Consider the following 27,024-nt stretch of genomic DNA (forward strand, 5'->3'; position numbering starts at 1 on the left):
TTCTTCTTTGTTTGTTTCTAAATCTTTAAATCGATCTAACAAAATTTCTGTACTCAAATTCATAGGCTTTATACTTGTCTCATTCGAAATTCTTTAAATCTTGCAAGTACACATTATGGTCTGTAGCAAGGGCGCCGATTTCTCTGTAAATTGAGGGAAGGGGGGAATTTAGAGGCAGAAGCATATATGAGGATTTTAAAACAAATTGCATTCAAATTATGTCAAATATTATATATTCATAAATATAATGCGGAGGGGGCACATCAGATTTGGGGGCCCGGCCCCCCAGGACGGCGCTCTTGGCTATACCAACGTCGAGGGTCGGTCATTTTATTAAGGTGATAAATAACTTCATACTTTAACGACATTTGGTTCAAATAAATGTCATTTCTTCAGTAACAATACCAGACTAAAAATATAAAGTGTAACAGGGTAAATCAAATTTCGAAAGAACAATTCCGAAACAAGAGAAGAGGTAATAGAAAATAAATTTTATTACAAACTCTCAAAGAGAACAAAAATATGAATGAAAGACGGCTAATTGAGTTTTCTACTGTTTCTTATCTGATAGCATTGTTGTTTACATTCCAACAACAGAATGGCCTCTCATATTATCTCTTGAATACCTCACATTTCAACCGGTGCTCTTGACAACTCAATAATTTCCCGTGTGTTATGTCTGCAGACACAAAAATAGTACCCCATTGTTTTTAGATTAAACAGCCTGCTCATGACAAACGACCTTCACTGCACGATTCACGAGAGCATAAACCACCATTGTGACATCAGTTATATACGATTATAGAGCAGAAGTGTGAATAATGTTTCTCTTAGTTTTATTGTATATCAAACGGAAATTTAATTAATACGGGAATCCATAGAGTTGGGAACTTCGAGAGCTCAGTGACAAACTAATAATAAGAGGAGTTGATAAAAAGTAATGGCAACATTGTTATAATTTGTACCTTGGGTTGTGGACAGAATAACACTTGTTATATTTAGGGTTGCCAACTCTAAAAAATAAAAAAACCGGCACCCCCTCAAAATTCCCTATGATATAGGTCTAAGTGTGAAGTATCTTTGTTCAGACCCATCCATGGGAAGGAAATCTACTATCGTGAACAAACGTGCATTAGCATCTGTATTCTGCATATCGTTAATACAGTCACTAAACTAAAATCGGCATTGGTCATATTATTGTATTTACTAGTAACTGCCACTTCTTTAATGTTATCGGAAGAGACGAAGAAAAGTATATTAATCCTTACGTGAAAATTTATTCTTTAAACTTGTACTTCAACTACCAGTACAGGAAATTGCTTTAAGAAGTCCTTTTTCACTCTCAATAGATGTGTAAAATTCCTTATAAATAAATTTCAAATTTACCCTGACACAGTTCCTGTCATCTCTTTAAAATTATCTAAACAGATTATGGTGAAATATGACAGTTTGGATTTATAGAATGAAAACTACTTCTTAAATCTATACTTCGAACTAGATGAAATTGCTTCGAACTACATACAAATTTGAAAAAAAAAAAAAAAACGGTCATAAAGGGACTGGTAAGAAGTTTGTCCGGTCACCGGCTTTAATCAAAATAACAGCAATATTTCCAGCCAGGCCAGTCAAAAACCGGCAAGTTGGCAACCCTACTTACGTTCCTTTAATATAATCGCCTCCCATCTCTATCACCTTCTGCCAGACATATGGAAGGCGTCGTACACTATCAACGCGTCAATCCTCGCCAATCCTAGTAGTGCTTCCCGCTAAGTTGTTCCTTCATTTTGGCGAAAATCTCGTCACGAAGTCTCTCAAAATTTTGTTGTGCACTGTGCTTACTTGTAACTTCAATCTTGTTCGTCTTTTCGAAACATACAAGGTGTGTTTAAAAAGTGTGGAACCTTTCGTTGGCAAAAATACCTTTATTGATTTGGAAATCCGAAACACTAATTGTTTTCAAAGTAGTCTCCTTCGTAAGGCTCACACTTCTCCCAGCGCTCCCGCCATTGTTGGAAACACTTCTGGAACACAGTTTCTGGAATGGTGAGCAACCGTGCTGTCGCATTCCCCATGATGTCTTCTCTTGACTCAAATCAGGTCCCTTTTAGTGGCATTTTCAGCTTTGGAAAATAACCAAAAGTCACACAGAATCATGTCGGGTGAGTAGGGAGCGTGACGACACACTGGAATGTTGTGTTTGGCGATGAACGCCTGAATCAAATTTCGCGGACACTCTCCTCATGTCCAAATTCTCGTTCAAAATTGAATGTACCGATCCGATTGAATAGTTTCCGCTTGGGTATCGCCAAGCTTTTGGAAAAAAATGATGAAATGTCGCTGCTCAAGTTTTCTGTCAATTTACAAAACACTGAAATCTGACGATCACTACATGCTCACTACACGTTTAAATCGTAATGCTTACTACATGTCTTCACTCGTTGGTCCACTGCCAGTGACTAACGCTTTCTGTGGGCGGGAAAGAAATCACGACTGCGCATGAGTGTCCCCTTTACATCTACGCTCAAGAAGGTCTCCAGCGCTTCATTGGTTTATGCGGAAAAAATAAGGTTCGGTATTTTTTGAACACACCCCGTATTAGTATGGCGCTTCCACTTTCCTACTCTACCTTACGCCACTGCATCTTTCTACTGAATAGCACTCACCACACTTCATCGTCTCACACTCCCTTACTACCCACGGTACTTTTGTAGTTCTGAGAAACAGCCTTCTGAAGTGAGAACAGAGCTGCCATTACTTTTTATCCAAGCTATATAATTATGAATTAGGAAATATAATTAATTAATCAAGACAACTGTGCGTTTCGTCTCTAACTAGTGATTGGTGGAAGGTTTTCGAATATTTATACCCTTCAACGTATTCTGACCAAATTTTAAAGTCAGCCTTTCGATAATGTTCTCTAAGATAGATTTTCGAGCTTTCTTCCTACTCTGCTAAATAAAGATGGTTTATTAAAGAGTGAAAATGGAAAATTACGATTTTCTAAAAGAAAAACTGTGAGGTAATTTTGTTCAAATTTCTTAAATTAATATTTCATCAATAACGCTGTAGTATGGAATAGGATGTTTCTCTTGAAAAAATCCACAAAGGATTGTTTAGTCACAAGTGTGAAGTGTTTCGACAATATTGTCAAAACACGACTTGAACCATTTTGTTTATAATTCATAAATAAATATTCCTTCTCCTGGATTTTCGAAAGAGTTTCACTTCTTCGAAATACATGTTAGATAATTAGATTTGCTTAGTCATCCACTACAATTTTTATATATTTATTATAATTTAAAAGTTATACAATGTGCGTCAATAATAATTGTTTTATATGAAATACGAGGGCTGTCCTGAAATTAACACACGTTTTGAAATAATAAAAAAAATATAACAGAATGAGCAAATCAAATTCTATTATATACATTTGGAAGCTATTTTTCCACATAATCACCATGCAAATTAAGGCATTTATCATACCATGGTACAAGTTTTTCAATACCGTCGTGTAAGAAATCTGCCGCTTGCGATTTCAACCACTGGCTTACACCGGCATGCAGTTTGGCGTCAGTATTAAAGCGTTGTGTACCGACACATATCTTCATCGTTGGGAAGAGGTGGTAGTCGCTTAGCGCCAAGTCCGGCTGTATGATGGGTGATCGAACACCTCCCGTGAACTAGAAGTCCTCAGCGTGAATATTGGAGCGACCATTTTTTTTAAAATCAATGCACCATTGCCTCACTCGTCAATTTATTCATTATTCCATGTCCTCACACTTTACACAGTTGGCGATGGATTTCAATTGACTTGTGGTTCTTTGCCAACAAAAACCTAATCACAGAAAGCACCTCACAAGAGGCGTGATTGTCTATTGCAGCGCACATTTGAACACGTCACAGGTAGCACAGTAAGAGCGTCACAGTCTTCATGCTTGATGCGCACTGGGTGTGGCAACGTTGTGACACCAAGATGGCAACTCTAGCTACACCCACTGTCGCGATAGGCCAAAACGTCAGGTACTTTCTGGATAGCATTCGTATTATGTACACTCATGTCCAAAATTACTGTCGCATGTCTATAAATAAGTTGTAGGAATATAATTTGATTACGAATTCGCCCTGTATTTCTTACAATGTTAGGATGTGTATAATCGGCAAAGACATGTATGTGGCAAATTTCATGTCAAAAGAGCAGTAAATAAGAACAATAAAACGAAAATAAAACTTTCTTATCCATTTAGCAACATTTTGTTTTACTCATCCTAATTTTCGTATTTATAATTCTTTTCCTATGAAATTTACCATAAATATACATTTTCCGATTATACACATAGTATCAGTATTAAAAGTACCCTGCAAAATCATTATCAAATTATATTCTTACAAGAAGTTACAGATATGCGACAATCATTTTGGACATGAGGGTACATCTAGGTGTGTATATTCGCGACTTTGCTTGTGTGTATGTATGTCTTTTGCCTCTGTCCCCTCGACAATTAAACATTTAAAAAATCCGCAGGCGTTTCTGGCTTCCACGAAGAATAAATTCGTTAAAATTAATCCTGTAAAGGAACACTTCAATGTTACTATTATGAGATAACGTTGAAAGTCCAAACGGCTTGAGTTATTTTAAACTGCAACCGAAGGATATACCAATATAACTGAGAGTACAGAAGATGCTTTTAAACGTTAACCTATGTAAAGATAGAGATGAACGTTACCTATTGTCAATGATCCACGATGACAGAGAAGTTGTCTAGGAGCGAAGCACAAGAGCATAGATGATCAGTGTGATTGTCAACCATAGTCAATTGCATCTCACTGCAAAATAAAATATTAACAACAAATTATGCTCTTGAGCTCAACGCTTTCTCAAGATTTACTTCCTAATTAAATATATTTTCATATCTAATATCTTAAATCCTAGCAGGAAACGACTCTATTCTATCTACCTCAACAGTTTTGAGTTAATAGCGTGGAAGAATTGGTCTCCAACGTCCAAATTTCAATAGTCATGGCCGGTAAAGCACTGGATTATATAATTCAACGAAATATTTAATAATTATATACGTATAATGTAATGTTTTAAATTAGACATCTTGTATTGTCCCAACTATCCATGAACGAAAGAAAAATCTATATACGAGGAAAATCATTAAATAACAGGGAATATACGTTTGTTCTTACCCTTGACACGGTTCTAAAGAGGGTTTAAAAAAAGTGATTTAGAATTTTTTTTGCCACAGCATAATATTCTGGTGATGCGTCAAGTTCTCTCTCCGTATATGGAAGCGTCTGACTTATTGCTGCTCCCAAAAGCAAGTCACCTCAAAGGAACGCGCTTCCATACCCGAGGGGACATCTAGCATAATGCGACGGCTACCCGAATAGCATTTTGCGAGGAAGGGTTCTAGGTCTGTTTCGAGCAGTGAATTGGTTGCTGAAAGCACTAGGGAACTACCTTGAAGGGAAAAAGACAACGAGTAATTTTTCTTTCGCGATTGTGATCGGATGGTGTGGAAATTTCTGTAGTTGTTACGCAACAAAGGTTTTAAGCATGGCGATGTAACGATTCGATGTGACTGTAATTGCATGGCCATTCTCGACCTCAAAACAATAAGTGCCCATCACACTGTATGATGACATAGCACACAACACAGTAGCTTTGTTGCTGTGCAATGGAGGTTGGTGTAGCTCCATATTATTGTCTTGTGTCCGGGGCGTTCTAAATTAAAATGATGGTGAAATTTTCTACGTACCCCCTCCACAATGTTATTCTTGTAAAACGCTTTGATCACCAAAGCACATCGTTCATCACTGTATGCCAGAGTGTCGTTGACAGGTTGGTGTACGTTATTCAGTGTTACAAAATTTCTACTGTTGCCAACACAACTTTCAAACGTTCTCGTTTCTTTGAATCACCTTGTACTTTGTACGTACTGAACCTTCATTCTTGGGTACACTTCAGGTTTCACAATTTCTGATCTCGAAAAAACAAGCTTCATTGGTCTCCCATGGCACAAGTCGACTTTCTATCCGATATGTTATACGATCAATTGCTCAGGCAAATAGTAGGCGATAGTTGCGACCCCATATAAAGGTAATTAGTAACTTTGTGCCCAGAAATAAATTTTTCATTGTGCTTACACTTCAATGTCTTTAGAATTAACGTCCTGTTAAATAATGACTTAATCGGCGAATATAAATGAACTACCACAACCAACAGTATCCCATTATGTTATGGCAATTTAAAATGGTCAATCAAGGATATCTAAAATCTATCGTTTGGCAGTCAGGATTGTTGAAACCTAATACTCTAAAGATCTGAGGAAGGAATTAAGAGATTTCACTACTCTTTAGACTCTTGCCTCAAATGAGATTAGTAATATAATTGTACAATTTTTGATAGCCCTGCAATTTAAACAAATGTGATTGTAATATTTATTTATTTATTTAAAGAAGAAAATTTTTAATATGGATATATTCAATATATTAATATTAAAGCATATACATAAAAATACATAATACTAAATTATATAATAATGATATACAAAATATTAATGGAATAAAATAAAAGAATAAGTAAATTTAACTGCTACAGAAATTGACAAATCAAATTTCCTACTCTTGTATTTTATGTGCCATTACTTCTCTAAGGGAAATCGGACTTCCTAGAGTTCCTTTATTAATAGAGCTTAACGTATCCGACATTCAAAGATGACAAGACATCGGTCGTTCAGATGTCATGTCAATCTTCCGGTGTCGGGTAGATTAATTCAATGCACTGATTTCTATATTGCGAAAAGTTTTGTATTTCTTGAAGAATAAAGAAAATATAGAAATGGCTCACAAAAGCAAAAGCTGTGTGTGAGCCTGATTCTCGTTATTTATTTATTTATTTTCTTACCGTAACATATAAGGTTTATAATTCTTACTTTTAGTTAACAATAGTTTTTTAAACTACTTTTTAATTCTTTTAACCACTGTAAAATTAGCCTTTTATATATATTTTGAAATTACTTTCCTCTTTGATTCGGAGTGGGAGTTCATTATAGATCTTCGGAGCTCTGTAATATGTTTGATATTGAGTTATAGATTTACTCGTTGCTGTAATTTCTAAATTTTTGTGTCACATTTCTCGTTATGTATTATATATACATATGTTTTATATAAATACCTTATGCAAATATAATTTTGAAAGTGGTAACACTGAAAATTGATCATAGAGTCTGTCAAGTCCTTTTTCTAAACATATTCTTACAATATGATTTTGCTGAACTATCAAAGGTTTTAAATGAGTAGGGTAAGCAGCACCCCAAATCAATATACCATATGTAAATATACTATTTACCAGAGCATAATATACAGTACGTAATATTTTTATGTTTACAATGTTTCGTAATTGAACAAATTTATATAATAATTTTCTTAGTATTGTGGCGATATATGTAATGTGAGACCATTTTAGATGCTTATCAATAAATATACATAAGTATTTTACTTTCACTAATAAGAGGACTACAGTTACATTTTTCAGTATTTTGACAAGAATGCAATTTTAGTGACGTTTTCCGGCTGTCCTGTTAAAGTTGGCGAAAATGTTATATACCTGTATTTTTCAGTATTTAATATTAACTGATGATTATCAATCCATTGTTTTACTTTCTTCATTTCTGTTTCAGTTTTCTTGAATATATCTGTCCATCTTTTACCAGTAAATATAGGTGAAGTGTCATTAGCAAATGATTGTATAGCAAATGATTAGATTTTTAAATTACACAAATCATTTATATAAATTAAAAATAATATTGGACCTAATACAGTTCCTTGTGGGACTCCTTGTTTTACATATGCATAATTGCTTTAAAAATTACCTATTTGGACGACCTGTTTTCTGTCTTTCAAATAACTGCTAAACCAAGATAGCGATATACCCCTTATTCCATATCTTTCTAGTTTATTTAAGATAATTTTTGGTGATATTGTATCGAATGCTTTAGCTAGGTGTAGGGAAACTGCAATTACTTTTTCAGCTTTATCAACATTTTTACAAATAATCTCTCTTAAATTGTATACCAAAATTGTTTTACTTTTTGAAATCCATATTGATTTGAAGAAAAGCATTTATTTTGTTCAAGAAAATTAACTTATCTTCTCTTTATACATTTTTCTAACAGTTTAGCACAGTTACTGAGGATCGATATAGGTCTATAGTTATTTTGTTATTAGCAGAGATAAAAGAGATTTGTCTCTCATGAAGAGCTTATCGAAGGCTTTTACAATTTTTTCAAGATATCTTTATACAGTTTTCATAATATGAATACTGGAAAATAAAGGTAAATTACATAAAAGTTTAGATTGTACAGCAGATTTCAAGTAAAAAGAACTTATTACGAAACAAAGAAATTACAATTTTCGAGATTTTTTAAAATGGCCCACAATTTATTATTATCTCTGTTTGACTTGACTTCAGTAGAGAAATGAAATGAAATCTTTAAGTTTTACGTCCCACGGTTATGCCGGTTAGGCTAAAGGAGATGGTGATGAGAAATGAATGAAATGGTGGAATGAATAAAGTGGGAGGAGCGGGACAATCTCGAGAAAACCCACGTACAAGGTGTTTGTCCACTACAAAGTCCACTTGACACGAGCTGAGATCGAACCAGGTGCCCCGCGCACCAGAGGTAGCGCGGAGTAGGTTATTCTGTAGAGGAAAGAAAGAATCCAACAAAGTAGGTTATTCTGTAGAGGAAAGAAAGAATCCAACAAAGTAGGTTATTCTGTAGAGGAAAGAAAGGAAACCCGTAAACGATGTGGGTTCTCTAGCTCTAACGATTGGTTTGTAGAATTAGTAGAGTAATGTTCTACGACAAAAGGAATTTCAGAATATATAACCACAGTTTTTCTTCTTCCCTTTAAGCTCAGAACTAAGGCTAGGTGAGATAATATTCTGGACAGGGAAATTAGGTTTCTTTTTGAAATAATGGAACTCTTAGTAGGGAGAACTAGTGTTTGATGGCCCTGTCCAATTTGGGCAAATTTTGGCCACAATTATATGATATATTTACGTTTGTTGTTAGGAAGGCCTGTTGTCATAGCAACGGAGGCTTTTTTATTTAGGATTAGAGCTGTTTACGGCCAGCTGTGTTATTGACTTGAGCTGCGTTTCTCGTGTTCGTGAAATTGAAAGCTTTATAACTTTTTAAAACCTTATTACCGAACCTTTAAAGAAGGTGCTGTATTTCCTCAATGACAAAATTCTTGTTTTATCTAACCTATTCTTTATTTGCAACACTAGCTAGCAAATGCTTTTAATGGTGCGTCCAAGTAAGGGTATTTAATGCGCAGGGCTTTAAGCCAGCCAATTCTCTGAATACTGAGTCTGTCTTCAGAGAAATCCGGGTGGTATGATGAGTTGCACATGGACGCATGTTCAGCCCTCTGGTGTGTAAAGGAAGTTTAGTAATTTTAGAGAAATTTCTTCATTTATTGAATTGAACAATTCAGTAAGGATTTATTTAGAGGAATACTTCTCTGGGAGAAGGAAGCTTCACTTTTATTAAACAATTTAAGAGTTATTATCTTTAATTAAGGCACTTTTCCACTCACATCTAGAGAGACAATTAAGAAATAAAGTATTTCGTCCAATTGGAAGAATTTTTTTTCTATCAAAAATTTCACGATATCCTAGTTGTTACGAGATTTCAGCGGTAATTGTGTTTTTAAGTTATACCCTAGACAAACTTTCCAAATTAGAAGTTTAAATAATCTCTTTTGCAGATCAGAAAATATTTATTTCTTTCATATTTTATCCATATACGTCAAGAAAGTACTTACAACATGTATTTTGTTATATGGAGGAATATTTTCCTTTTCTGCCATCAGGTGAAATATAAAAAGTATCTGATTTTTCTGACGTATTAGGTCCTGAAATGCAGCTTTACGTTTCACCAGGTATATGTACGAGTAGCATAGATTTTAGAGTATACAGACTATTATATCATCTGTATGTATATGTATAGATAAATTAGTGAAGATTGTTATGGTATGCTCAAGATTCCTATAGCCATACTTAAAACCTGTACAGGCTTAATTTCGGTAAGTTATTTTAAGCTTCTGTACGAGTAAACCCAGACAGATTTGGTGATAAAACGCTGTTTTACAAGTGTTGTCATATGTAGCCCATAACACTGTTATGTTTTGTTTTGGAAATGATAAGTTTATTAACGCGTCCTAACATTTAAAATTATTAAGGAATTTTAGTAATTAGTTTTCCTACGTAAAAGACGTCATCTGGGGAAGAAAGGTGGTGATTACCGATTTCTCATGTTCTCAGGCTTCAAACAATTGTGACCTTGCATGTATGACCTTATGTAGACTACTTACATTTATAACTATGACATTTTAGAGTTCTGTGAGGTGAGGGTGATAGAGAAACTGGGTAAAACTCTATGTCAAATAATTTATACATACCGAATATACAGACTTGACATACCGGAATTAATTAAACAATAGATAAAGCCTCACCAAAAATAAGTGACAAGAGAGAGTAGATGATTCCTATTAGTAGAGTACCGGCGACTAACGAAAGCTGTAGCTTTTGAATATTGACCAATGATATTAATTTCTATGTTATAGAAAAAGAGAGATATTTGAAGTTTTGAACAATTTTGGGGGAAACAGAATATGTAAATTTGGGATTGTCCCGGCTAAACTCTAGGTATGTAAGAAATTTATTACTAATTGTGTTACATATAAGTGAGTAAGTCAAATAGTTAGTTGCACTCCTTCGTAAATATTTTCAGTTAAAGGCTATTTTGATGAAACACTGTGGCAATACTGCAGACATGTAGCTGTATCGTGTGACGTAGTGGCTTCCCCGAAGCAAGTGGAGGTGTTACGATAATCAGTTGTAAACATGTCTCGACAGCTGCAAGTGGCATCCAAATTGGAAATGCGTGCAGTGATTCGTTCTCTGTGGACGCAAAGGTGTAAATGCACTGAAATTTATCGGCAGTTGCATGAAGTGTATGGTGAAAATGCGATGTCACGTCAAGCTATTTCGAAGTAGTGCAACATGTATGAGAACGGACGTACAGATATTGAAGAAGTTGAGCGCGAGGGAAGACCATCAACTGCGACAAATCTGGAAATCGCTGCTCGCGTGAATGAATGCATTCTTGCAAACAGACGCATAACAATAGACGAAATCGCAAATGAATTGGGAATTTGTCATGGTAGTGTGGTTATCGGTCGTTGGACGGGATTTCTTTGCAGAGGGCATAGAAAAACTTACACCACACCTCGACAAATGCTTAAATAACGGAGGTAATTACGTTGAAAAGTAGATTGTGAATGGAACTTTACGATACAAATAAAGTTTGTAAAATTTCTATCCTGTTTTATTTTCTTAAACAGTGCAATTAACTTTCTGACTGACCCTCGTACATAAACATAACATTTATCGCAAAATCTGTAACAAAGAGATAATGTTGCGAAATTAGTCAAGTCTACTGCGAAATAAGAAAAGACTATTAGAAAATAGGGACCATCCGTCGTCTGAAATTCAAAGGCAAAATTATTTAACTTCTAAAACCAAAGAAATGACAAGATACATGTTAGAATGGAGCTATCAAATAACCTGATGTGTTATTATTTGCTTACCCCTATGTGAATCAAACTGGGGTCACCCGTATGATAGGGAGATGTCATATTGACAGAATCCCTGCGGACGTATTTTTGTAGAGTATTTGATGAAAACAAAACAAAAAAAAGTTATTCACAAATAGGAGCTATTTTAATTTAAATGTACGAATTCAGCACTTGTTTGCTTTATATTTGATACCTATGCTTTACAAGCATCACTAAAGTACAATAAAATAAACGCACACAAATGGTACTTGAGCTAACTACACGTCTATTGCAAAGCGTAGCAACATATTGTAGAAAAAAAAATACAAGCAACGATTCCGTTTGCTCTTTGTGTTGATTTTCGGATCCGAGAGAAGAAGCATAAATTGATTATTTCATCCGCAGACAACGAAGGAGAGGTTCGTGTTTGCGTGCTTCGCTGGAGGATTTGTTCTTTTATTAACTGGCTAAGTCTTTCTACCAATATCGATTCTTTTCTCCATTTGGAGGATAACCTAAATTTTTCATGTGCTTCAAGCCATATTTAGAGTTTCCATCCACTGCACACCTTCTGCACCAGCAACGATATACACTCAACACAAAGGATATCTAATGAGGCTATGAATCATGAACGCAGTTGTGAGTCAAATGGAGTGAATAGTGTACCTGGCTATTGTTACTATTATGTACTATAGTGCAGTAGCGAGAGAAAGTTTATAACTCGCCATTCAAGTACATTTGTTAATGATTGAAAATTATTGAAAATATTTGAGTAGTTACTACATTCTACAACATTATGTGCTATACAAAATGATACAGACGAGTGTAAATACTCATGCGTAGTTTTTGAGTAAATCGGCAGAAAATATATATTTTTGTAAACATAAAGATTGACTTTAAGCCACCGACTAAGATAAAACTGATGGTGAAGTTTACCCTTATGAAACCTTCCATTCTGACACCAGTAGGTTAATAGTATAGGTGAAAATGAAATGAAATGAAATCTTTAAGTTTTACGTCCCATAGTTATGCCGGCTAGACTAAAGGAGACGGTGATAATGAGAAATGAATGAAATGGTGGAATGAAAAAGCGGGAGGAAACCCCGAGAAAACCTACGTACACGGTTACAGGTGAAAAGTACAGTGAATGAGATACAGAGCAAATTAACGTTTGACTGAAATTTTAAGTTTTGTTTTTTTTAACTGTGACACTATTCAAAGAAAAATGAAATGAAATCTTTAAGTTTAACGTCCGACGATTGTGCTGTTAGGGTAAGGCAGACAATGACTAAAGCAAGTGAATGATGATGGAAGAATTCGTGGAATGAGAAAGTGGGAGGAAACGGGAGTACCCCGAGAATACCCAAGAGCATGATATTGACCACCACAAACTCACTTGGCTGGGATGGAACCACGGACCCCACGGAGCAAAGGTAAGCGCTCTACCACTGAGCCACCGTGCCTCCAAAGATGATACATACATCAATTGATATCTAACATCGATCTGAACACAATGGCATACTTGAGGTTAAGTTCTGATGCGTAGTTCTCGAGAAATCGAGCGAGACGAATTTTTATCACATGTCCTCGATAGTGTTTATTCTGTTGAAATAGAATGTTTATTTATTTAAGGACTATTATGGAACATATACACTGTTAAATAAAGCAGCAGATTATATCTATTGGTAATCGATTTCTCTTAACAGTGACTCACAGACTACTTATGAAAAAGCACCGTTTTCCAAGCAACAGGAAGTAGTACTCAAACGGTTTCGTTCTCAAATTATGACAAACATAGAGAAATTTTTTTACTTTTCAGAGGAGTTGTTAAGGGGAAGCATGAACTAGGCAGACTTTTTTAGGCATTTTTAATCCCTTCACTGGCCCTCAAGAGTAGTTTCATGAGTGTAGCGAAGTTTTGGAAATATTTTCAACGTAACATTTTATATGTTTATGCTGTTTGGTGTGTTTGTTGTTCTATGGTTTGCCTGCTTTGATTGTAATGTCTTTTTTTCGGCTAAGTGAACATGAGATGAAATTGATTGTTTAAATGGAATGAAATGAAATCTTTGTTTTACATCCCACAGTTATGCCGGCTAGATTAAAGGAGACGGTGATGATGAGAAATGGTAAAATGAAGAAAACGGGAGAACCCCGAGAAAACTCACATACACGGTGTTTGTCCACCACAAAGTCCACTCGCCGCGAGCGGGGATCGAACCAGGGTAGGGATGCGCACGAGACAAGATTTGAGGCTGTCTCGTCTCGAAAATGTGCTGTAAAAGTCATGTCTCGACTCGAAAAATGTATAGTTCTCTATTGGAAGAGCTGTGTCTCGACTCGAATTTTGTCACGAAAATTCTGTGTCGTCTCGTCTCGAACGCATCCCTAAACCAGGGTCACCATGCACTAAAGGTGAACGCTCCACCACTGAGCCACCGCGCCCCACTATAAGTTTTCAAATATATACATATACATATAGATACAGGCACGCACGCAGAAATTTATGTTGGGTTGTGTCCGAAGTTTGGGAGGGGTCACCAGTAGTAGTCACTATGTCTGGGCAGTATTCTACGCTCGATAAAACGATAAGTAGTTTTAAAATACTGCCACGTATATTCTCAGTACAGATGAAGTGTAACATCAATTCTTTATGGTGCATCGATTAATTTCCGCTGAACAAGCAACGTTTAATTAAGAAAATGTTCCAGGGATCCGGACCCGGTGGATACGCCCCTGCGCTCTGTATTGTGTAATTGACTATACATGATAGTATCAATGTCAATTCCAATGTTAATAAAATTAAGAAATTTTGTCACTGTCATTCTTCAAGGACCCATTTTTAAGAGACACTTTCCATCATAAATACCATTGTCAATATTCCCTATCACTTTGAAATAAGAAATAAAAGCATATCGGCGGCGTTTCGGTTTTTAAGCCGAGGGAACGAGATGCAAGTTAGCGTGAGAGAGCTTTTGTCTGCTTAGCTGAAGAATAGAAGGATGACACATACGAAACATCGAACAGGGAGATGCGAAGGTTCTATTGTAAAAGAGCAAAAAACAACAGATAAAAGATAAATGCAAAGAGCTTCTGAATAATCGACAAGATGTCTTCCAACATTAAAGAAGAGCCTTTGTTAGTCTAGAACTACCACATTAACACTTCACCCCTCTGTCCTCTTCTTTAGGCTGTTCTAAATAACCTATCAATTACAATAAGATAATTTTGTAAAACAGGATCTTTAATACCTATAAAATTATATTAAACAAACTACGATTATTTTTCAATACTTTTCATATAGCGTAGAAATTGCATCCACAGACTTCTAGGTTGAAAAAAGATTAGAACTGTCTAAAAGTTTATTTTTAAAAAGCCTTTTAATTTTTAAAAAAAATCGTGGTTATACAAAGTTTCGCCTTCTCTTCAGCGAGGACCATTAGGTTGAGAGGCAACACCCAACTTCAGTAGAAATCTAACATAAGACAATTTAACAATACTACAGGGTGGTCCGGAAGTGGACGTACCTCCTTTTAGTTTCAACAGTATAGTGTTAGTTATAGTAGAATGTCTGTATTCAATTACCTTGAAGTCTTAAGAGTTTTAAGAGTCATAAACATCGGTATGATCACCATCTATATCGTAACACAGCTGAATTCTGCGCCAAAACCGTCAGAAAGCACCAATAAGGGGTACGCCCACTTTCGGACCACGCTGTACGTAGAATTATACTTTCTATTTTGTTCCGTCGTAGCGGTGTGATGTGATATGCTCCAGTGCAATGATGACACCTCTCGGTAGCATCGTTCGCCCACCTGACTGTAGGTCTAGTAATATATACTAAAACTACACTGAGAAAAATCCGTTATCCGGACAGCAATATATTGAACAAATATACTGAATCCGTATGTTTACTACGTAAATCTGTACAGAGCATACATTTCCATATGCTAAATTCGTATTGCCTAAATTCGTATCCTACAGGGTCACACATTTCTACATTTTGTTACCCTACTATATGGACCTACAGCATAACATGGAATTCGAAACACATGAGATTTCACCGGAAATTGAACACAAGTCCTCCGTTTACTTAATATATAAACCAGTAGTTCTCGACCGATATGTCACGACACACTGGTGTGTCACGCACTCCCCTAATGTGTCCCGAAATTTTACAATTTAAAAACACAAAGAATTTAATAATGATTAGTTAAAATCGAGACGAACTGTACCAGTCAACATCTCCAGCGATAGCAATAATACTCAGTGCTATATAGAGTCATTATAAAAACTAATTCGTTTCACTATTATAATAGATGATATTATTATTATTATTATTATTATTATTATTATTATTAATAATAATAATAATAATAATAATAATAATAATAATAATAATAATAATAATAATAATAATAATAATAATAATAATTGTGTCGCTATGTCTGGACGTCAGTAAAATCTGTCGTCAGTAAAAAAGGGTTGAGAACCACTGATATAACCAACGAATTTTAATTAGTTTTTCATCCGATATTATAAAAGTGCAGTACTTGTTAGCAGTAGGACTCGATACGACGCGTACCAAATATAAGCCCTTAAATGCGAGGCTCCTTGAGTATTCGTAAATTCAAAACATTTGATTCTGTATTTGTGTTATTGTGAAGGAGTATACAAATATTGCAAAGCTGTTTTCCTATCCAGAATGATCTACGGGATTTGGTTTGTGTAGAGTGAGAGAGGTTGTTTGTCGGTTGGAAGTTTAACTCAATTATTCAAATGCAATTTCAGGGCAGGGGGTTCCCTTTAGAGTTACTTCCAATATCGATTCATCATTCATCATTTCAAATATTAATGTTCAGCTGGAAAAAAAAATGTTAGAATAACTTCAACGATATTTATTTGAATCACAGGCAGAGATACTGGCGATTACATAGAAGGAAATTCTACTCCAAAAACATATCAATTCATACGAACACATAAAAAGCTTACTTAAGATTTTAAAAAAATCAATCAATGCTTTTTTCAGGTTCCTCCAAATATCCACAACTATAAGATTTCAAATATATACATATACATATAGATACATACAGGCACGCACGCAGAAATTTATGTTGGGTTGTGTTCGAAGTTTGGGAGGAGTTCACCAGTAGTAGTCACTATATCTGGGTAGTATTGAACTGATATTGTTCTACGCTTGATAAAATGATAAGTAGTTTTAAAATACTGCCACGTATATTCTCAGCAAAGTAATAAAACTAAAATGTTTTTATAAGAAAAGAAAGAGTTCTGATAAAGATCAAATTTTTAAGGTACATCAACCATTTCTCTTCTAGAGCAACCAGTTTTCTTAAGAAAGTGTAGAAAGTATGTCGAGTTTAGAGGTCCGGACCTGGTAGATCACCCTCGTGTCTGCGCTCCTATATATATATATATATATATATATATATATATATATATATATATATATATATATATATATATATATATAGATAGATAGATAGATAGATAGATAGATAGATAGATAGATATAGATATCCGGTAAAATGATTTAGAGATAGTTATGAGGCAATAAGTGTTGGAACGTAACTTTCAATAGAATATTGATGATTCTGTGATGATGTTGGTTCATAATCTTCTTTTACAAGGTAATCCCATAAAGAAACCGAACATTTTTTTTAAAGCCAAATCTTTACAAAATGTTTACGTAGCACCAAAATGGAACAACGTTCTAAAATTTTGATACAAATTTGATAAATCTTTTTACCAATCAAGAACTCAGTGTATCAATGGTACGACGGTTTCAAATGTGGACGCGAAACAATTGTGGATCATGCAGTCACTCACAACGCCCTTGAACGTCCATGAACGAAGAAAATATAGAGAAACTTCCTGAACACTGACGAGGAAGTGTCGAGTATGCACCCAGATCTTCCGATGTAATGCCATCAGACTTCTTTCTGTTGGGAACTCTAAAGAGCACTGTCTACGCTACAAAACGACGTACGCTGGATGCCATGAGAGAAGCGATTGAGACTGCCTGCAGAAGTATTCTACTGTCATTGCTCCTCAGTTTATCTTTCATCTTAGCGTTGGGAAGTTGGAGTTATCTTTCATTTTTATTCAAATTACATCGTACGACGTCGGAAAATGAATTCAATTAAGGTTGTAAGATTTGAGGACAAACCTAAAAATATTAGAAGTTAAAGAAGAAGAATGTAAAAATAAAATAAACTATTAGATTTATAATATTTATTACGAGAATACATTGAAGATCATTTTTTTATATATATATAAATTCTTTAATTTATTTATTTATTTATTTATTTATTTATTTATTTAACAATCACCAGATACAGCTCAGAGGCCATTTTACACTGGATATCCAACAACAACAATAACAAAGGGAAGGATTTGGGAAGGTACCGGCCAGGGCCTGTTAAGTAGGTACCATCCCGGCATTTGCCTGGTAGGACTGAGGGAAACCCTGGAAAACCTCAGTCAGGATGGCTGGCAGCGGGATTCGAACCCACGACCTCCCGAATGCGAAGCCAACGCTCTACCACTTGAGCTACTTTGCTCAGTAATAGCTATAAGATATGTTGTCATTGTCGTGTAAATCTTAAATGTGATCATCTTACACCCAATAAAAAGTTCCTGGAATGATTCACAATTTCTGTTCTGATTTTGTTTGATTGTGCAAGCTATTTATTGAATTGTGAAGTTATAATAACAAAATTAGATGTTACTTTTGTTGTATAAATTCTACACCTACTTTACTTCTTATAGTGTGCTACTTTTACTTGCTGCAGTATAAATGTTTTATTATTATTATTATTATTATTATTATTATTATTATTATTATTATTATTATTATTATTATTATTATTATTATTATTATTATTATTATTATTATTATTATTCATGAGTGAATTATCTTCTTGGTATGAACATTTCAAAATGACTTTTTCTAAATTTAATTTAGATCAATATGTCGTTCAGGTCAAAACTAGATACTGACTTGGGTTGCCGCGGTGGCTCAGTGATACAGCGTTCACTTCGGGTGCATGGAGTCCTTGGTTTGATCCCAGTTCGCGCCAAGTGACCTTTGTGATGGACAAATACCGTGTGCGTGTGTTTTCTCGGGGTTCTCCTGTTTCTTCCCACTTTCTTCATTCCACCATTTCATTCATTTCTCATCAGCATCGTCTCCTTTATTCTACCCGCAAAAGCATGGGACGTAAAAGCCAAACATTTCACATTTAAAAACTCACTTTGTTGTATAAAGAAAAGTGTCAAACCAGATTTCTCGAATTTGAGATTCGAGGTTCGATGAAGGTCTACGATAAACGTCGAAGGGGATTGTCGTAGTGCTTTTAGATCGTAGAAATATAGTATTATTTGATTTGTGCAAGTGAATATATGCGTAATGATCCATAATGACCAATACTTGATACTCTTATTTTCTTAATATATACGTTGACTCCAGATTCCTACGTTCTAGTTTTACATATACGGTTTTCCCTAAGAGGCCTAATCACCGCGAAATTAAAATACCGCTAATTTTACAGTAATTATGTGATATCTTCAAATAGACAAAAGGTAATCGAAATGTGGAACAAGAGCGCTAGACAATATTATTTTGCATGAGGTATCTTTATCACGAATCACCTAGTAACTTTTCGTTTGTAGCCATTTAAAAACGTAAAAATAAATGCCGAATTTCTAAATGGCTGGAAATCGAAAGTAGATAAGTGAGTTTTGATAACGGTATCTCATGTAACAGAATGTTGTCTAGCAAGCTCTTGTTCACTTTTTGATTATCTTGTATCTATTTGAAGACATCACATAATTACTATAAAATTAGTGGTATTTTAATTTCGCCGTGATGGAGCTTCTTAAGGCATCTGGCTTCTTCGTATTATAACAAGTATGAGTTCTTTCTATGGAAATGTTATTAATTGACTTGTGGAAGTGACTGTCTGTGTAATGAACTCATAATTACTGGGTTCTCATTGTACCCTTAATCCTAATTCCAACTTATCTATTTACTCTTGATTTCCAGTTTGTCATTGCTATTTTGGAAACAAGCTGCCCTATCCCTGCACTATTGGCTTAGTGGACGTGCTAACTACATTAGGATAAGTTTGTTACAACTTGCTTTCGGGCAGAACATTCACAGAGACCGACTATTTCGTTTTTCAGAGGCTGCACTTTATGTTTAGTGTAATTGAATATTTTTATTGAATTAATTTTAGACATAACTAAGAGCTGAACTGACCTTTCTGCAATGTCGACGCGGCACTGCTGTTGTCTAATGGGAATCGGGAACCGGCGCGTTCATCATACTGCCGGGCCAGAGCAACTACCTGCAAGCACAAGAGCAATACACTGCATTAATTAACATCAATCTAGAAATTCTAACTCCAAATATCAGGTTACACAAGAAATTATTTGTAATTTAAATATGTTGTAGAAAAAAAAAAAAAAAAAACAAGAGAACGAAAGCATTGCAAAATGTATTCTCTGCACTATTACGCCGTATTTCTAATAGCGAGATTTATATATCACAATATACATTTCAATATATATTACTTCGCAAAATGGATTTTTATTATCAAACTATTTGGCATAAAATTCTAAGGCTAGAACAAATAAATGTTAATTACACTATGTATTCTTGTATCGTCTCTAATATGTTTCTGTGAGAAAGACAAGCAGAAGTAGAGGATACAGAGACGTCAGTCTTCGATTAAGGTAATAATCGTGCGATGCTACCTCAATGGGATGCTAGCAGAGAAACCGCTAACTTATACATAGCTAAATAAACTGTGGAATTCGCAGGATAAACTGAAAGCGTGACGACATTACAGGAATACTGATCGTCCGTGCAACCAAAAATCTTGACGCTACACCTTGAAACATGCGTATGTCCAAAACGTGTCACGGTCCATGGTCACTATCAGACAAAAGCTTCAATACGCTGGTGAAGTAAACGTCATTTCCGCTTCTGTTCAGCTAGCTGGTTACAAACAAACCAGCTTTGAGCGGGTTATATGAAGAAGTTTACATGGTACTCGCCTATGAAAATGATTTGTTTCGTTTTCGGATATAACTATAACAGTTTAAGAGGTACTGTACATGTAATGTTTTTTTTTTTTCAAGAATAAAATTAGAAATATTGTACTATATAACATATTAAAGAGAAACAAAAACAAAGCCACACTGTACAATAAGCGATATAATGATTAATTACTTATTGAGCGAACAGATATATCTCAATCTTTTTGAAGAACACTTTCTCTCCTTGCATATTCTGCCAAAAAGAAATTAAAATACACATATTTCTACCATAGCTCCCTTGCTCTATCTTTTTTTGTGTGACATTTTTAGGCTAGTTTCGCTGTTTGATATATATTAATACTCAGAACACTGTAAAATCGTTTCTCAGTAAACTGATAATTGAATCACACGTTTAAAGGCATACTATAATCTTCGAACAGTGCCTGCCGCAGCATGGAGTGTGATATTCGCCTGCCTCCGCTCTTTCCGATCCTCACCAGCGAAAGTTCGATAACAATTTTACCTTTGTGATTACATATATCTGTAAAAAATTGAAACTCTTGATACAATTGAGATTTGCAGGCAATGGATGATTTTAAAATTGGTAAATCGGCATTACACATATATGTAAGACAATCGCATTTAAGTAATCACAAGCTAACTTAACCGTACCTTACCGCATATGAATTTTGGTAAGAGTATTGTACAGGCAATATAGTAAAGTTTAAACCGGACTTGTTAATTTGTTTCATCCCATTTGACATAAAATATAACTGCTCCATCATATCGATCTACGCTAAGTACGCATGGAAAATACGGGATCATTATGTGAAAATTTATGTGTAAAATTTGTCTAATCTACGAAAATACTTCTGTGCAAGAAAGTTAATTATTAGAGGGAGAACACAGAAAAAGCGTTAAAAATGTGCCATGGTTACTAAGAAATTGAAATGCAAATCCACTTGTGATCACTAGTCTTGGCTAGTGTACGATTTTCGTACTTGTCTTTCACGCATATCAAACTTCACTGATCCGCCTGCTCCCTACAGATGCATACTTTCATGCACTCGAGCTTCAAGCTGCCCTTAATTATCATAGATGTAGTCTTACGTGAAGTGACCACCCAGCGTAAGTTGGTACGTGTTCTCCTTATGAATTTTAATACATGTATGTGCTGGTATGTTACAAAGCTGTACGTCGTTTGTGGTAGACGCAAAGAAAATAATTCAGATAACATTAGGACATTATAAGGATAATTAGAGAGTTACACCTTTTAAATTATTTAATTATTTCTGGTGACGCATTTCAACTTTACCAGTGCCAAGCAAAGAATGGACACCCGCTAACAAAAGAATGAAGAATAAATTAGGAAATTATTTCCACGAAGATGCTAAGTTTCTGAAATTATGTATTCGTAATTGTACGTTTTAAAATGCATTGGTTATTCTAGCGCTGTACTCCTTTGTTCCGAATATCTGATCACTAATTTTACAAAAATCAAGTTTCTTCCATATTAAACATTTTCACTGAAGCTAAACAAACGATATAACAGAAGTATATAGCACAACAATTTTCAATAACTTTAATTAAACTCAATCTAAAATTATTATTAACGGGCACTCATGTACATGCTTGAGATTCTCACTCACTTGTCCAGAAAGTTATTGGCGATTGAAAGAATTAAAATGTAATTTTGTTTCATATTATGATAACTATAGCCTTCCTATACGTATAAAGTAAATATATTCACTGCTTTCGTGAAAATGTAGCCCTTTATTCATAATTTTAAGTTCATCTTTCACAAGACTCACAGCTGCCGCATACTACACCATTGAAACTGCCTTAGGATCCACCTTAGCAACAGATTGTTTGTAGCCAATATGGCTGCGCCCAGTAAAATTCACAGCAGACGACTTCAGCAGCGTATAAAGAGTTTCAGGCAGCAACAGGAGTATCATATCCCATTGAAACATTACGGAAAAAGGTCCACCATCTCTGGTCTCAGCTGCTATTATAAACTTCATGTAATAAAGCCTAATAAATCTTGGATGCCCCAATGATAGGTGAACCATCGCAACTGGACATCAGAGCAGTGGAAACGGATTCCATGTAGTAACGAGTCAACGTTTACATGATTTTAGTCTGATGGACTTGTATGAGTGTGGCACATACCATAGGAACGCCTTCTATCACAAAGCAAAGTACCCACCAGGAAATTTGATCGTGGTGGCATTATAACATGGAAATATTTCATGGAATAACTGAATGTTCTTCGTGTGGATAACTGAATGTTGTTTGTTGCAGCATGGACTCACTATACGATTCTTATTTTAAAAATGCTCCCAACATTATGCTGTCTATGCAGAATACATTTATGTTGCTTCCAAGGTGACAATAGTATATTGCTGTTGCTACTGTCGTGGTCTGAAAGAACTTGTTTAATTCTTGACGTGACTTGAAACAGAATTCTAACGTCAATCCCATAGGGCATTTTTCGGAAGAATTGGATGCGTGAATGATGTATTTGAATACTTCTGACTGCAACTTGAATTTCCATTGCCCATCCATCTGAGATTTTACAAGAGGACGGGTGGAAAATTCCCGAGGACACCCTCCACAACTAGTTGGTAACATGCCTAGAGGATAGCTAATGTTATAGCAGCAAATGGTAGCCGGTTTGGTTCGTTTATTGGAGTTCAATGTTTGTCTGCAGCATCAAGGATATAAGAGACAGCACCTTCTGTATAAAGATTTTTTTAAAGAATACCATTTCCTATTTATACGTATAGAAATGTATAAGTTAAAGTTCGAAAGCGGAACATTCAAAATTCTACCTATGTGTGTATATGGGAAGCCATAGGTCTAGCAATGACTCTCCCATTAGTCTCCCGTTTTCTAAATCTCAAAAGTACTGAACGAAAATCTAGGTATCCTTTTCTAGCCCACGAATGAAGAAAGAAATAAAGACAGAAATATTGATATTTAAAAACAGCAAGAAACAGCTAATAAAACGATTATTAGTTGTAGTAATTTTGAAGAGTAGGCCAACTATAAGAAAATATTCCATTTGCTTGATTTTGAAATCAAGTACAAGATGGGAAAAGCAGCGGAGATCAGTTCTAGAAGAATAGCCATGTGTTTGTCATTCTGACATAGGCAAGATTAGGTCTTTTAGAAATACTGTCTCGCTGTTCAAAACTGTTTGTTAAAAACTCACTTCACATAAAAGCAATATTTTAATGGATTTTCATTGTCGAAATTATAAATTCAACCAGGTTTGATTAAAGTTGTCTCTTCCATTTCTTCATTCTTTCCATTTTTCTTTTAGGAGTACAAAATTTTCAAAAATGGAAGTACTCCAGCTCTTGGTTATACCTTTATAATCCTTTAGCTCTTTCAGAAATGGAAGTACTCCAGCTCTTGGTTATACCTTTATAATCCTTTAGCTCTTTCAGAAATGGAAGTACTCCAGCTCTTGGTTATACCTTTATAATCCTTTAGCTCTTTCAGAAATGGAAGTACTCCAGCTCTTGGTTATACCTTTATAATCCTTTAGCTCTTTCAGAAATGGAAGTACTCCAGCTCTTGGTTATACCTTTATAATCCTTTAGCTCTTTCAGAAATGGAAGCACTCCGCTCTTGGTTATACCTTTATAATCCTTCACTTCTTACGCTGCCCGAGAGTTGTTACACGATAGGCGATATCGCAGGCAGTGTGGAATTGTAATCCACTTCTCTAGAAGGCGAGATAATGTGGTGGGGAATGGCGGTGAGGATTAACATCACATGATGGTCTGCACAACAACCTACTACGCCGGATTCAAGCCCCGAACACATCCCGTGATACGTGTTGCATAACAACAAAAATAATCAAACATGCAATAGGAAAATTGAATATTTTGAACCTAGGCTGGTGTATAACAAGCAGCTTGTATATACAACAGAGAAGAGCTAGCAGGGTTAGAGCCCGAACAGCCACGCTATGTTTATGCTGAGGTTCGGGCGTCAACTAATTAGTCATGTGACTAGCCATCAGTGACAGCGAAGCTCACACCCAGAAATTTTTTGTTGGGAGGGGTCCAAATTTTTTTTTGGGGGGGGGTCAATACTACAAGTCATCTATGTAGTATTTAACGGGGATTATTTTGCACCCGAAAAGACGATAAGTAATTGTAAAATACTTCTACCTATATTTCAAAAAAAAAAAAAAAAAAAAGATAGAAGTAGATTGTTTTTATAAGAGAAAGAGTGTAAATGAAGCGTAAGATCAAATTTTCATGCTACATCAATCATTTCACTGTTAAACAAGGATTGTTTTTATTGAGAAAGTGTACAAATGAATGTGTAGTTAGGAAGTTTTGGGGGGTGCGCCCCCTGGTAACAGCTGAACACGCCTTCGCTGGTAGAATCTTCAGTTGTGACCACTACAAGTCACGAAAGAACTATGTCGACGTTCAGAAAGAAGAAAATCCGATCACGAAGAGAGGCAGGAAGACGGAAACTTTTGACATCAATATCTGTCAGAGAATCGGCTGTGGATGGCGCAATCCATATTTTCCCTGACCTTCCATCAAGTGTCTTTTGGTTGCTCGTCGCAAAAGATTTCCCAGCTGTTCCTGACATTTACGACTTTGTTGAATACCAGCCAACAATTGTCTTCCCCAAACTTTAAAACAGAAAATGTGTGAAGTCTCCCGACGAATTGTTCTAAAACAACTCAAGTGTTGCTTCAGCTTTAGAAAAGAGAAAAGATAAATTAAATTCAGAAACTTTTCTTGTTCTATTGGTTGTTTGGTGCACAGCAAAGCCGCGTCGACCTGAGAGTTAACTTTTGTTATGAACGTAATGCATTCGAAATCTGGTAAATAATTATAAAGTTTTTTTTTCTTGTTATAGTCTGTTCGTTTTAAGAAGCAACCTCTAACAAGATAGGAAAGCCGATAACATTAAACTCTGGTGATAAATCGTGAACGACTAACAGGAAAGATGTAGGCAACCAATCAAATTGATTGTTCAGCTTGCGCTCGGGGAATTTTTATTAATACAGGGTGTCCATAATTATGCATATGATGTTTCAAAGTTTACGGTAAAGAAACTAACAATGTAATTTGAACATAAACACACTACTCCCATACCTTTTTTTTTTTTTTTTTTTTTTTTTTTACAAAAATTCTGATCTCTGTTATCCATGGTATGGTCCAACAATGCTCCATCCAAACGGATACATGCCTGGAGACGAAAAACAACGTTGTCACAAGCAGCTTGACAGACAGGTACTGGTATCCTGTGGATCTTTTGTGTGATAGCTTCTGTCACAAGCAGCTTGACAGACATGTACTGGTATCCTGTGGAACTCTTCTGTGATAGCTTCCTGTAGTTTGTCAAATTGCGAATGTGATGTTGATACACTTTGTCATTTAAAATACCGCTTTAAGAAAAGTCAGGTTGTGTGAAATCGGGAGATCGAGCTGGCAACTCCACAGACTCACGTCGATCGATCTAGCGGTTCGGAAATATTTCGTTCAGTTCTTTTGCACTGGTATGGCATAGTGTGACGGTGCCTCATCCAGTGACCGTTATCCCCACTCTCAGTCTACACAGTGTTGCCAAATCGAAACTTTTTGTCTATAATTACAAATACTACAGTCAGGCAAAGATAATATACATAATTATGGGCCACCCTGTATATTAAGAAAATGAAGTGCAGTTCCTAGTTTAATGACCAACGATTATATCCTTTAGGCTAAATGAGAGAGATTATTAATGGAAGAGATTATGAAAAATTGGTGGGATATGAATGTAAAAGGAAAGTGGAGAATCCCGAGAAAACCTACGGCATGATGTCCACCATAAACTCACATAGCCTGGAATCGATCCAGCGACCTCTTACATCAGAGGTGTTTTGCCACTGTGCCCTCTCTGATATTAAGAAATTGAAATACATTATTGTTCCCAATAAGTTCTTCTCATCCAAGCGAAGCTCACTCTCCTAAAATAATATTTTGTTCACCCTATTTAATTCCAGACGACTTCGTAGATTCCCTCAGACATTCTTGGCTTCACTATCGATTTCCCTGGACACTAATGACCTCGCGTCGATCCCTCATTATCCTTCTTGTCGATCTTGTAATCTAACACCGGCTTCTTTGTAGATCTTCTTTGCCACGATCGATTCCTTTGCGATCTATTTGACTATTACCTACACCTAAGTTTTCTTCCCTTCCTTTTTGAATTACCACCACTTCGCTGTTCTCTTCCGATACTACCTCCTTCACTTCTACGCTCACCATTTTATCTTTTTCGGCCTTAAGGCCCTCAAACATTATC

At 35.5% G+C, this 27,024-nt stretch overlaps 1 protein-coding gene across 15 annotated transcripts in view; it reads right to left on the reverse strand.

Moving 5' to 3' along the window:
• pHCl-1 (pH-sensitive chloride channel 1) overlaps positions 1–27,024 on the reverse strand; it is an 839,505-nt gene that overhangs the window by 332,083 nt on the left and 480,398 nt on the right. For 10 of the 15 annotated variants that reach the window (XM_081749494.1, XM_081749493.1, XM_081749487.1 and 7 more), the window contains exons 2-3: positions 19,916–20,003; positions 4,725–4,824 (exon numbers count right to left, since the gene is read on the reverse strand). The gene's annotated coding sequence lies outside the window, so the exon portion shown is untranslated. The remainder of the gene's footprint in view (positions 1–4,724; positions 4,825–19,915; positions 20,004–27,024) is intronic. The other 5 variants (XM_081749495.1, XM_081749485.1, XM_081749497.1 and 2 more) reach the window with 3 other exon arrangements.

The sequence above is a fragment of the Thermobia domestica genome, chromosome 2 (genome assembly GCF_964235325.1).
Source record: "Thermobia domestica chromosome 2, izTheDome1.hap1.1, whole genome shotgun sequence".
In the NCBI taxonomy this organism is placed as follows: Eukaryota; Metazoa; Arthropoda; class Insecta; order Zygentoma; family Lepismatidae; genus Thermobia; species Thermobia domestica.